Here is a 13,383-nt window from a genome sequence, read left to right as displayed (position 1 = left end):
TGCTTGCTGAAAGCAAAGAGAACTTAAGATACTTACTGATGAAGATCAAAGCCCACAGCCTTCATTATGGGTTACACCTCAATATAAGGAAAACCAAAACCCTCACCACCAATAAATAATGTCATAATGAATGGAGAAAAATTGAAGTTGTCAAAGATTTTAGTTTGCTCAGATCAACCATCAACACTCATGGCAGTAGTAGCTGTCAAGGTATCAAATGATGAATTTCATCATGCCAATCTGCTACACAAGACCTCTTTAAAGTGTTGAAGAGTGAAGGTGTCAGTTTGAGGACTAAGCTGTGCCTGACTTAAGTGTGGTATTTTCAATAACCTCATACGTGTGTGAAAGCTGGACAGTGAATAAAGGAGACCATAGCAGAAGTCATGGTGTGGAGGAGAACCATGGACTGCCGAATGAATAAGCCAATTTATGATGGAATAAGTAAATACAGCCTGAATGTTCCTTGGAAGCCAGGTTGGTCAGATATTATCGCTCATACTTTGGATATATTATCAGGAGGGACCAAACCCCTGGAGAAGCCTATCAATTTTAGTAAAGTGGAGGGTGAGAGAAAAAAAGGACCAACCCCGACAAAAATGTATTGGCACGGTGGTAGCAGCAATGGGAACAAATATAACAACAATTGTTTGGTTGGCCTACAACCAGGCAGTATTTCCTTTTGTCATACATATAGGGTAACTATGAGTTGGTACCAACTCGATGGCCCATAAAAGTAGCAACAACAACTGTAACACTTGTTACCTGAATTAGCTACTAATGACTGTCTCAGAAATTCAATGACAGTAAGTTGATACTGAATCATAGTGACCATGTGTAGGTTTTTCAAAGCTGCAAATCTTTACAGGAACAGATATCCTCATATTTCTGCAGATGAGAAGCTGGAATTAGCTTGGAAGAAGACACATTAACAACCTGAAATATGCAGCTAATACAACCTTGATTGCTGAAAGCAAAGAGGACTTAAGATATTTACTGGTGAAGTATGTTGTTAAATGTTGTCAAGCCAATTTTGACTCATTGCTACATTGTACAGGGTTTCCATAAAACAGAGACTGGTAAATTCAAAGACATTGAGTCACACATGCTGCATAAAAAACAAGATATCTATGTAATATTCTTAAGGCATAAAACCTCAGATTTTCCCCTAAACCCAAAACAGTCTCTGTATTTTAGGTCAACAGAAAGAAAATGTACAACACATCAACCACATACCTCTATAACAACATCAAGACTAGTGATTATCAAAACAAGTGAATACCATGAGAAAGTCAAATTGACACAGACAATTAACACAATCTCTACTGGTACTGAAAGCCCTGATGGCCAGACTTCGTCTCTCATACTTTGGACATGTTTTCAGGAGGGCTGGGTCAATGTGTGCGGTTAGAAAATATAATTAGAAAAATGAAAATCTGTGCACGCCCCTGACAAAATTTTGTGCTGATGATTCTAAGCAGAATCAAGAGGGCCTCTCTTATCTGGAGAGTTCCCCAAAGTATTAATTAATTTATTTTTTTCTCAATTACTGAAGAGAACATATATATAATTAAAATGACATTGTTTTCTCTATCAATTTCATTAAAGATTTCAGTCTATATAATTTTAATGTAATATTAATCATGGGATATAATACACTTTTGATTAATTCTGTAAATTTTATTGTTGTTGTTAGCTAAGGTGATGTTGACTCCTGACTCATGAAGACTTTATGCATAGCTATTGAACCATCGGGAACAATAAGGTTTTACTGGATTAGGTTGAAAGCAGATCACCATGCCCTTCTTCTTAGTCTATTTTAGGTTGAAATCTCCACTAAAACCTATTCAGCAACATAACAGCAAGCAAGCCTCTACTGACAGGTAGGGGTTAGCCACAATTGAAGTATATTTTCTGGGAAAATTTCTATCTCCTACTGTGATGACGATTCTAGCACTGAACCACCATTGGGTGTCATCAAAAATTCATGGAGTCCTTATGTATTCTTTATAATGGTGAGAAGAAGTTGACTTTCCCATTATGAACCAAGTACCACAACATAGATCTTATGCTAAGAAAATGATGTAACTGAGAAATATTGTCCAATCTAGTTTGGATTCATGGTAATAAAATCTTCATAATTTACTCAACACTTCCACCAAAACATAAATTATTTTTCTTTAGGAAAGGCATATTACATACGTTTGATGTAAAGGACATATGTCCTTTTGGCATCATATATTGTGCTTCTTTAAAACAAAACCAAAGATGTGATTCACAGTTTGTGATTCAGCAGAATAAATGAGTGGCTTGACCATTTACAGCATATACAAAGACTGTTCTTTGTGTCCTTTGTAAAGTCAAGGATGTAATTTATCTGCCAAATAGCATGATTGATCCTTTATTACTGTGGTGTTGTCTGAGTTAATAAATCAGGATACAACCACCTCCTCCAAATGCTCAATTCTGACCCTACAATTAGCTTTCCACTGACTCTAGTTCCTGGTTATCAGCCCAAACCTCTACTTTGAGCTACCCCATAATTAGTCACACAATGCAATGTCATGTGCTAAAATATCCTGGCTGCTAGAACATTTGCTAACCGCTGATCTGTCACATCCCCTGGATGAATTTCATGACCTTGTTCAGATAAGAGAATCATCAGGCCTGCTTCCCATTACATTGACACTGATGTGGCATCCCAAATCTAAATGCAGCAATTAACAATTTTTAAACCATTTCTTATATAGCACCAGACAAAATCTGACATAAAAAACACTGATTTATCTTTTAAAGTATGGATAAAATTTTACACATTACTGAAAAGTGCTACTTGAAGAGATCATAGTAAAAAAAAAAAAAAAAGGGTTAGTTATGAAAAAAGAGAACCAAGGCAGTTATTTCCTGTTGAATCAAAGAAGGATGAATTTCTTCATCAATTTTATCTTAAATTTAATTTCTGCATTATTTTTCCCCAATTATCTGTCATTTTCTAAGAAATACTTTCTTTTTCAAATTAAGATTCCATTATTTGCCTCCTTTCTTAATTATATTCTACTTATATAGATGAAAATAGTTTATCTTCATATTTGAATTCCTAGAAATATATACAGGGTACTTCAAAAATATTGTTGAAATATTCCATTATCTTTCCATTGTTCCTAGAATATTTTGAACTGCCCTCATGTGATTAAGGTATAGTTATTGAAGAAGTAAGAACTCAAATAATTTCAAAAGACTTTCATGTCACTTATAAACCAAGGAAGGAATAATAGGCATATGTCATTCATTTTCACAATTATTTTGCTATTAAGTACCACTGAATTGGTTCTAAACACTATCAATACAGTATAGAGTTTCCAAGGAGTAGCTGGTGGGTTTAAACAGCAAACACTACAGTTAGCAGTCCAGTTTTCATTCTACAGTGTCAAATCAGTACTCCATTTCAGGACTAAGCATCAAGCTACACATTATCATATAAGCTGAAAGCACTTAATGTACTACTGAACTCAATTTAATAAATTGTTTTAGCATTTATTAATTTATTAGTTTATTTATTAATAGCATGAAGTTAAGTATATGTAAATAACATACTATAATATATCATCCACCACTCATCAGTCAGTTTGTCATACTGTGGTGGCTTGTGAGTTGCTGTAATTCTGAGAGCTATGCCATTGGTATTTTAAATACTAGCAGGGTCACCCATGATGGACAGGTTTCAGACGAACTTCCAGACAAGACAGACTAGGAAGAAGGAGTAACGAATTACTTCCAAATATTTAGTCACTGAAAACCTTATGAATAGCAGTGAAACAATGTCAGATATAGTGCCAGAAAATGAGCCCCTCAGGTTGGAAGGCACTCAAAATGCAACTGGGGAAGAGCTGCCTCCTCAAAGTAGAGCTGACCATGATAATGCCAATGGAGTAAAGCCCGGGGGAGAAAAGTCCACAGAACCTTCATTTGCTGATGGGGCACAACTCAAAATGAAGAGAAACAATTGTAAACATCCATTGAAAATCGGAACATGCAATGTATGAAGTAAGAATCTTGAAAATACAACAATGAAATGGAATGCATAAAAATCGATAACTTCGGCATTAATGAGCTGAAATGGACTGATACTGGCCATTTTCAATCTGACACCCATATGGCTTACTATGCTGGACATAAAAAATTAAAGAGGAATGGTGTTGCATTCATTGTCTAAAAGAACATATCCAGATCAGTCATGAGGTACAATGCTGTCTGTGATAGGATAATATCACTATTATTCAAATTTATGCACCAACCACTAAAGGCAGTGAGGACAACATAGAAGAATTCTACCAATTTATTCAATCTGAAATTGATCAAACATGCAATCAAGATGTATGGATCATTACTGGTGATTGGAATGCAAATGTTGGAAGTTGTTCGAACGGAATATGGGAACATTGAATAGTTTAAAATTAAGGAAGGTATGGTATTCTTCCACCATACTTATTAAACCTGTATGCTGAACAAATAATCAAAGAAGCTGGGTTATATGAAGAAGAATGTGGCATCAGGATTGGAGAAAAACTCATTAACTGCCTGCGATATGCAGATGATACAACCTTGCTTGTTGAAAGATAAGAGGAGTTAAAATGTTTACTGATAAAGATAAAAAAAAAACCTACATAGCTTTAGGTATGGGTTGCATCTCAATGTAAAGAAAACAAAAATCCTCACCACTAGACCAATAAACAACATTCTTATTATTGGAGAAAAGTTTGGAGTTGTCAAAGACTTCATTCTTCTTGGATCACCTATCAACACCTATGAGTCAGTGCCAACTCAATGACATCTAACAACAACAAGAACACACATACATACCCACACACATATTTATATATATTTAATGAGTGACAAAATATGACCTTGAGCACATACCTCTTGAATTTAGAGAACATCTCAGGGCAAGCTTTGAGGTTTTTCACACTAGTAAGAGAGGAACAGTAGAGTTTCAGCATGATATCAAGACCATCATACATGAAGAAAAAAAAAAACACGTCATTACAAAAAAATAAAGAAAAGATCAAATCTAACATTTGGTCTTGAGTGTAGAAATTCTAAAGCAACAGGAAGTAAAGATAAAGTAAAAGAACTGGAGAGAAAATGTTGAGTGTCAGCTCAAAAAGTCAAGGTCCATTATCATAATGAAATCTGCAAAAACTTGAAGATTAAAAAAGCGGGTGGGGGTAAGAACATGCTTGCCATTTCTCAAGCTAAAAGAACAAAAGAAAAACTACAAGTCATTGTATTCAATACTGAAGGATTCTATAAGCAAAATACTGAACAACCCTGAAAACATAATAAATAAATGAGTCACTGTATCAAAAAGAATTGGTTGATATTCAGTCATTTCAAGATATACCAGAGTATTAAGAGCCAGTGGTACTAAAGGAAGAAATCCAAGTAGCACTGAAGCCGTTGTCAAAAAATAAGTCCCCCAAAATTGATGTAATTCAAATTGAAATGGTTCAATAAAATGATGCAAACTGAGGACACTCTTTTTGTCTATGTCAAGAAATATGAAAGATAGCTATCTTTCCAAATATTTGAAAGCGATCCAGTCCAAAGAAAGGTGACCTGACAGAATGCAAAATTTATCAAACAATATCATTAATATGATATGCAAGTAATTTTTTTCTGAAAATAATTTAAAAAATGATTGCAACAGTACATTGACAGGGAGCTACCTTGCATTAAAGCCAGATTCAGAAATACCTGGAGTAACAGAAGGGATATACTTGCTGACATTAGTTGGATCTTGGCTGAAAGCAAATGTTTACTTGCACTTTATTGACTATTCAAAAGCATTGGAATATGTGGATCATAAGAAAATTATGGATATCCTTGCAAAAGATGGGTATTCTACAACGTCTAATTGTGCTTAATAGGAACCTACACAAGAAAAATAGGAAATAGTTAGAATAGAACATAATGATATTGAATGATTTAAAGCCAAGAAACATGTTCATGAGGGTTGTATTGTTTCACCATACTTATTCAAAAGGCACGCTGAACAAATAGAGAAGCTGGATGATATGAAGAATAACTTGTTATTAGGATTGGAGAAGCCATATTAATAATTTGCAATATTCAGAATAGGACTTTCTAGCATACTGGAAGCAAAGAGGACAGATATACTTACTGATGAACATCAAGATTATAGCCTTCAGTATGGATTGCACTTCAATTTAAGTAAATCAAAAAATCAACATAAGAGGACAAATAAATAACATTATGATAAATTTAGAAAACATGGAAGCTGCCAAAGATTTAATTTTGCTTGGCCCACAGTCAATGCTCATGTAAGTAGCAGTAAGGTGACCAAATGAAGGGTTGCATTAGACAAATGTACTCCAAAAAACTCTTTAAAGTGTTTAAGAGCAAGATGTCACTTTGTTTCATTTCAGTGAATACAATTCCCTCCCTCAACAACAATTATCCTTTTAACTCCCTGTTGGTTCCCTTTGACATTTCATTTTTCACATATCAAAAAAGCAAACCTTTTTTTATATGATTTTATACTTTACATAGGAGAACATTGGCTTTACACCATTGTTTTATTGTAATGAATACAATCCCCTCTGTTTACCATTATTCAACAGTATTTGCTTCCATTCCCCCTTTGTTGCTTTTTGTTTGTTTGTTTTGTTTTGTTTTATGGAGGGGATAGGATGTACACAAATCACTCAGGAATATATAATAATTTAAACACTCCAAGGGCACATTCTGAAAACCTGCTTCCTGATGCCAAAACCCAGTCCCTCTCTTTCCATGAGTCCAGAGTTCTCAGCTATCCCCTCTCTCCATATCCTCATCCCTGCTTCCATCTCTGGGGTCACTGCTTCTCTGGATAGGGTCCCACTTTCTGTTAGTGCTCTTCTCCCTTGATGGTCCTAAAGTCCTCGGTTTCTGGACTATAAGCTTAACTACTCCCCCATTTTTGTTACAAAACTGCTACCTTTACAATTGTGACACTCACAATTTTTCATGAAAACAATTACTATTAACTCATAAGAATCTCATCCCCATCTCTTTTCACCAGACCCATCTAGACAAAGATGGATACTTATCAGTGGGGACTGCACCTTCCCCACATACTCTTAAACTAAACTCCCTCTTGAAAACTTGTAAACCAGTCACTTTGTGCCTTTATCGTCCCCTCAATTTCGGTAGCTACTGTCTAAGTTGCCCTACCCTGTATACAGAGGGTATAGGATTGATACTTCGTGTGAAGACTCCTTCCCTCTCAGTTACTATTTTGAGCTACAACTAGACCATCAATTGCTCAAATGCAAATTCAAACTGAAGCTGAAGAAAATGAAAACAAGCCAAAATATGACCTTGAATATATCCCACATGAATTTAGAAATCATCTGAAGAACAGATTTGATACATTAAACTCTAAAGACCGAAGACCAAAAGAGTTGTGGGATGACATTAAGAACATCATACACGAAAAAAAGCAAAAAAATATTTAGAAGAAAAGAAAGAAGGAAAAAGTCAAAATGGATGTCAGAAGAGACACTGAAACTTGCTCTACAGCGTAGATTTGCTAAAGCAAATGAAAGAAATGAGGAGGTATAAGAGCTGAACAGAAAATCTCAAAGGTCACCTTGAGATGATAAAATCAAATATTACAAAAAAAATGTGCAAGGATCTATAGTCAGAAAACCAAAAAGGAAGAACACGTTCAGCATTTCTCTAGTTGGGGGAAATGAAGAAAAATTCAAGTCCCGGCCTTGGTTATTGAAAGATTCTCTGGGCAAATTATGGAATGATGCAGAAAGCATCAAAAGAAGATAAAAGGAATACAAAGAGTCACTGTACCAAAAGGAAATGGTTGATGTTCAACCGTTTGAAGAGGTAGCATATGATCAAGAAGTCCAAGGTGCATTTAAGGAACTGACAAACAACAAGGCACCAAGAATTAATGGAATAAAATTTGAAATCTTTCAAAAAAGTGAGGTAGTACAGGAGCAACTCATTCATCTATGCCAAGAAATCTGGAAGACAACTATCTGGCAAACTGATTGGAAGAGATCCATATTTGTGTCCATTCCAAAGAGAGGTGACCCAACTGGAAGCAGAAATCATTGTACAATATCTTTGATATCCCATGTAAGTAAAATTTTACAAAATCTAATACAGAAATGGCTATCACTTTCCTGACTTCTTCCATATTTTTCTCAAATCTTCTGTGGGGCATTTGGATATATCTCAGTATCATTCTCCTGAACTCCTTCTAAGGCATTTCCAAATCCTGCTCTCCTTCCAATGTGATGTCTAGGTTTCCGTCCTTTTCATTTGTCTCAATCATTTTATCTTGTTTCTTGGCATGTGTCGATATGGTCAGTTGTTTCTTAGGTATCTTCAATAGCTAGCTGTGATTTCAATAAATAGATGAATGTATGTTATTATTTTATTATGCTTTCTAATTGCCTCCAGGTAGATGTGATCAGGAGATGAGCTTCCTTTTTCAGTTTTTTTATTACTCAACTCAGAGTAACTGTAGCAGCTATTCACTGTCTATCTGGAGCACAGCACTAATATTGGCTGTTGCCTGGATGGTGGGATTTTATAGGGCGTGATTGTAGCTTGACTATATTGCTACAGTTTCTGTCTCTTCTTGGAAAACATAGAAAAAGAAAGAGCCTCCTAAAGGCAGAGGACCAAAAAAGAAAAAGGAAAAAAACAAAACAAAACAAAAAAAACACACAAAAAACAGGTTGGATACTATAGTCTATAATCTCAGAACAAAAAATAATAAATTCTGTAGCAAAATATGAGTATTTTGAGAGTAACTGAGAGTAACACCCCTCTCTCAGTTTCTTGCCTTCAAGGAGGCTTAAGAAAAGTCAAGATGTTGGTCCTTATGACATAAATCAGGATTTAATTTTTGGCCTGTTTCATTTTCAGTCTGTATTTCTCCCACTCCACAACCCCTGTTCAGGCCTTTTTCCTAGTGATAAATTGATTGGTGCTGATTGTATCTGTTTTGTGATGCTGTTTGGTTTTAAGCAGAACTTTTCCCCTTTTTAGATTATGCTGAGCAGATCTGTGTGCATGTATAGTAGAACCCTCTGAGGTTGGGGAGGTGTCCATTTGCTCATCCACCGCCTCTTGTCACCAGAATGGAGATGTGCAGACAGTGAGATACCAATGAACAGAGGGGAAAAAAAATAATAATATCCACATCTTTATCTCTGAGGATGGGTCAGATGCTTGTGGTAAGAGCACTCCTCTGATCCTGCTGCATCATGACCAACATGACTACTCCAGGAGACACTGGGATGGCCAGATCAGAAAACACCAGTTTTCTTCCTTATGCTACAGATTCCACTGGCTGTAAGCCTTCAAACTTTAAAAATATTCCTTTACGGAACCGACTCGATGGCACTTAACAACAACAACAACAATATGTACTTCAGAGTTCTGGGACCATCCCCTGAATTTGCTTCATCCGATATTCTGTGTTATTGCTGGTGGAGGTCTGCATTGCATGTATCTCTAATCTGCCATTACCTCTCATCTCTAACTGACTCCCTTGAGCATATTTCTTGAAATGGTTGAACACAGATCATTTCTTTTTGGTCCAGTTACTCTGTATTCCTCCCATCTTCTTTTGATGCTTTTTAGACCAAAAAAAAATTTTTGCCCATTAAATCCTTCACTATTTCAAGTGAATTTTTTTCTTTAGGTTTTTCATCTTGGAAGTTGCTGAATATGTTCTTCCCTTTTGGTTTTCTAACTCCGGGTCTTTGCACATTTCATTATAATATTTTACTTTCTTCTGGAGCTGCCCTTTAAATTTTCTGTTGAGCTCCTTCAAATCCTCATTTTTTCCAATTGCTATAGTATCTCTTGCTTGCTGAAAGTGAAGAGGACTTGAAACATTTACTTATGAAGATCAAAGAGCACAGCCTTCTATATGGATTACATCTCAATGTCAAGAAAACAAAAATCCTCACCACTGGACCAATAAACAACATTCTTATCAACAGAAAAAAGATTGAAGTTGTCATTCACTTCATTCTTCTTGGATCAACTATCAACGCTCACGGAAGCAGCAGTCAAGAGATCAGACGACGTATTGCATTGGGCAAATCTTCTGCACAGGAACTTTTTAAAGTATTGAAGAGCAGAGATGTCAGCTTGAGGACTAAGGTGCGCCTGTCCCAGGCCATGGTGTTTTCAATAGCCTCATATGGATGCGAAAGCTGGACAGTGAATAAAGAAGATCGTAGAAGAATTGATGCCGAGTTGTGGTGTTGGAGGAGAATACTGAGGGTGCCATGGACTGCCAAAAGAACCAATAGATCTGTTTTGGAAGAAGTGCAGCCAGAGTGCTCCTTGGAGGTCAGGATGGCTAAGCTTTGTCTCTCATACTTTGGACATATTGTCCGGAGTAAACAGTCACTGGAGAAGGATGTCATGCTGGGTAAGATGGAGGGTCATAGAAAAAGAGGAAGACCCCTAACCAGATGGATTGGCCAGGTGGCGTCATTGATGGACTCAAGTGTGGCAGTGGTAGTGAGGTTGGCCCAGAATCAGACATTGTTTTGTTCTGCTGTGCATGGGGTCGCTATTAGTCAGTTCTGACTCGATGGCACCTGGCAATAATAACAGCAACATAGCATCTCTATGCTAAAGAGCAAGTTTCATAGTCTTTTATACTATTTATGACCTTTAACTCTGTTCCTGTATTATGTTACTGTATGACATCAAGAACAATTGTAGGTATAATTCCTTTACTGTGTTAAGAAAAATAGATTAATCTAAGATAACTCCAAAGTTAGTAATTCAAAGTAGCCAGCCCCTTTTGGAATCCCTATACAGGGCCACTGTGAGTTAAAACTGAGTTGAAGACACATGTCGACAACAAATATTAAAAAATGGACACAATTATGGTACTAGGTTAGAAAATTGCGAATTATCATTTGGCATTGTGTTGTTGCTGTTAGGTGCCACAGAGTCAGTTCTGGCTCATATCAACTCTATGCACACAGAAGTAAATATTACCTGACCCTATGCCATCTTCACTGTTATGTTAGAGCCCAATTTTTTTGTCATTGCATCAATCTAACTTGTAAGAGGGTTTCCTGTTTTTTGCTGACACTCTAGTTTTCCAAATATGATGTCCTTCTCTAGGGACTTATTCTTCCTAACAACTTGTCTAAAGTATGAGAGACAAAGTCTCACTATTCTCACTTCTAGGGGATATTCTAATTGTACATCTTTTAAGATAGATTTGTTTTTTCTTCTGACAGTCTATAGAACTTTCAATATGCTACTCTAGTACCATAATTCAGGAACCCTAGAGTGTCATTGTGTGTTAATGCATTTGACTGCAAGATCAGTTTGAACAACACGGTTGGTGGTTCAAACTCACCAGCTACTCCTCAGAAACCCTATACCGGGCCACTATGGGTCAGAACCAACTTGATGGCACTTAACATCAATGACAAACCAAAATTCATATGACTCAATTTTTCTACATTCTTCCTTGTTTATTGTCCAAGTCTCATTTGCATATGACCCAATACCATGCCCTAAGACAGCCTCAGTTTAGTCCTCAAACTGAGACTTTATTCTTTGACACTTTAAAGAGGTCTTTTTCAATAGATTTACTTAGTACAATATTTCTTTTGATTTTTCACTGCTGCTTTCATGAGTGCTGATTGTGGATTCAAGCAAAGTGAAGTCTTTGACAACTTCTGTCTTTTCTCTGTTTATCATGTTATTTATTGATTTGGTTGTGATTATTTTTGTGTCCTTTATATTGAGGTGCAATCCATACTGAAGACTGTGATCTTTGATGACTCTTCCTCCAATCCTGTTGCCACATTCTTCATAGAAGGTAGCTTCTCGATTGTTTCTTATAGATTGAATAAATATGATGACAGGATAAAAACCTGGAGCACACCTTTCTTGATTTTAAGCTATTAAGTATTGCCTTATTTTAACGACTGCTTGTTGGTCTATGTATGGATTTATGATGGTCACTATTAAATGTTCTGGAATAGCCATCTTTCACAATGTTATTCATAGATTTTCTATAATCCACACAATTAAATGTTTTTGCAAAGTCAATAAAGCACAAGTAAACATGTTTTTTGTTTTTTGTATTTTCTGTTTTCAGTCAAGATCCATATGATGTTAACAATGGTGTACCTTGTCCCATGTCCTCTTCCGAATCTGGCTTGGGTTTCTGTCGTCTCAATATCAATGTACTGTTTTGCAGTTTTTAACTTCTCTTTAGCAAAAATTTACTTGTGATGCTCCTGTTGTCCTTGGAGACCCTAAGCTGGCTCCATGAAGGGAGTCAAGGTGAGAGCACTGGAATTACTGCAGATCCTGCCATGAGCTAGTCTCATTAATTTAAACCTATTCCTGGCTCCAGGAAACTGGAGAGAAGACCAAGAGATTAGAGGAGACATAGAAAATGTGGCAGAGATCATAAAGGAGAAAGGTAGAGAGTAACCTGGCCTTACCTGGGCCTTGAGGGAAGTCAGACTCCATTTTATATCTAAATCCCAAAATATGTGTTCCATGAAAGACTCAGCTTCAGACACCAGTATCAGCCTTTGAATCTCAATAGACTACAGTATCTTATTTACTTGATCCTACTCAGCCTATTGACTTAACCCAGCTTGTCAATACTACTTAAGGTGTGACCATTCAAGCATTTAAAAGGGATTATGGTGTCCTGCTGACACCTTCATGGCTAAAGTTAATATAATGTGCAATTGGCTTCAAAATTTTCCATTGCTGAAATTGAAAAAAATATATATATGGCGATGTGACTACAGCCTGCTGTGAACACAAAAGTCTGGAAATTTTGTGCAAACCTATCCTATTCTTTCTATGTGGAAAACCCATTCCAAAATGAATGCTTCCACCAGAAGCACTGGTATCATATTATACATATGCCAGGCACCATGGCAGATCCTGGAAATTTTTCTGAAGTAAGACTTGAACTCACCAAGAAATATGGCTATATTTAACCTTCTATCACAAAAAATGAATTCTTCAAAATGCTCAGTGCTCAAAAGGATCCACAGCAGATCTTCTTTGGCTTTGCTCCTAGTTGATTAGTGAATATGGCTGACAAGAAAATCTTAAAGGCAGTGAGATGAGAATCTTATCAATTATTACAGCTCATGAACCCCCTCCAAGGGAACAGTGTTCTTAGAGAATGCTGGAAAGGCAAGAATGCATGCATATATCTCATGGACTTCTCTAATGTCTGATTCACCAGATCTTAACATTAGTTTTTATTGCAATCATATAAACATTGTAATTATTGTTTTTTATCTAAATTGATATAAAAATGAAGTAAACAAG

General features: G+C 36.2%; 1 pseudogene; it reads left to right on the top strand.

Moving 5' to 3' along the window:
- Positions 1-404: 404 nt before the first annotated feature.
- LOC102817880 lies at positions 405-13,203 on the top strand (annotated as a pseudogene).
- The last annotated feature ends 180 nt before the right edge of the window (positions 13,204-13,383 follow it).

The sequence above is a fragment of the Chrysochloris asiatica genome, unplaced genomic scaffold, assembly GCF_000296735.1.
Source record: "Chrysochloris asiatica unplaced genomic scaffold, ChrAsi1.0 scaffold00467, whole genome shotgun sequence".
Taxonomy (NCBI): domain Eukaryota; kingdom Metazoa; phylum Chordata; class Mammalia; order Afrosoricida; family Chrysochloridae; genus Chrysochloris; species Chrysochloris asiatica.
The sequence above is the reverse complement of the archived record's forward strand: the minus strand, read 5'-3'. Positions and strand labels throughout refer to the sequence as shown.